Source organism: Balaenoptera acutorostrata, chromosome 2 (assembly GCF_949987535.1).
Source record: "Balaenoptera acutorostrata chromosome 2, mBalAcu1.1, whole genome shotgun sequence".
Lineage (NCBI taxonomy): Eukaryota > Metazoa > Chordata > Mammalia > Artiodactyla > Balaenopteridae > Balaenoptera > Balaenoptera acutorostrata.
The window spans coordinates 62,291,426-62,292,375 of NC_080065.1; the positions used below are offsets into that span (position 1 = coordinate 62,291,426).

Below are 950 nucleotides of genomic sequence, written 5' to 3' on the forward strand. Positions count from 1 at the left end.
TTCAGTCCACATATTCATGAATCCTTACTGAAAACATTACTCAAATACAAATTCCAGCCGCCAGAGTAATACTCAAAATCAAGAACTCAAGACTGGAAAAGTCAGAGTAAGAAAAAAGAAGTGGAACATCGAAAACAATTCACCTCGCAAAATTGAGTATAGATAGCTGTGTTATAATTTGTTTTCAAATTTAAAAATTTTCAAAAGTGAGCTCCAGATGAATGCAAACGTTAAAGCCATTCTTGGCAGGTGGGACCAGGAGAAGCCTGATGGATGGCAGGTACGGGAGGTGGGCCAGAAGCCGGTTGGAGCCTGAGACGTCTTGTAGTTGTCTGAAGAGTCTTCAATCACTGTGTCAAGCGATACAGATGTTTCTCCTTCTTCATATGATGAAGATCAGGGACCTAAACTTATTAGAAAACCTAGAGAGGCACCATTTGTCCCCCTTGGAATGGCACGTTTTGCAGCAATCATTGCGTATGGATTATATATTTAAATTGAAGAGCAGGAGAAATACTAAAATGTCTGTTCACCTGATCCACATGCACATGGCAGCCCAAGGCTTTGCTGTGGGAACAATGATTCTTGGTATGGGCTATTCCATGTATCAAGAATTCTGGGTAAAACCTAAACCTTAGAAGAGGAGATGCTGTCTTGGTCTTGTTAGTGGTGCTTGCTTTAGTTAGACATCTCATATTGAGGTTATATGTTTATGTTGAAAATAAATTGTTTGGGTCAGACAATAACATGGTAATTTGAATACTGGCTTCCTTTCTGGCAGGCTTGATTTGCCTGGTGACCAAGTTACTGGTGACTAGTTCACTAGCTAGGTCATTCAGGGGAGTCAAATTAGCACAAAAGAAACATGTCACTTTTAAATGCGCTTGATAGTGGTACAATGTCCACCTGCTTAAACTCTTCTGATGAAATTAGTTCTAAAGAGGACAACA

General features: G+C 39.9%; 1 pseudogene; it reads left to right on the forward strand.

Annotated features, from left to right (window-relative positions):
• Nucleotides 1–217: 217 nt before the first annotated feature.
• Nucleotides 218–638, forward strand: LOC103014825 (HIG1 domain family member 1A, mitochondrial-like; annotated as a pseudogene).
• The last annotated feature ends 312 nt before the right edge of the window (nt 639–950 follow it).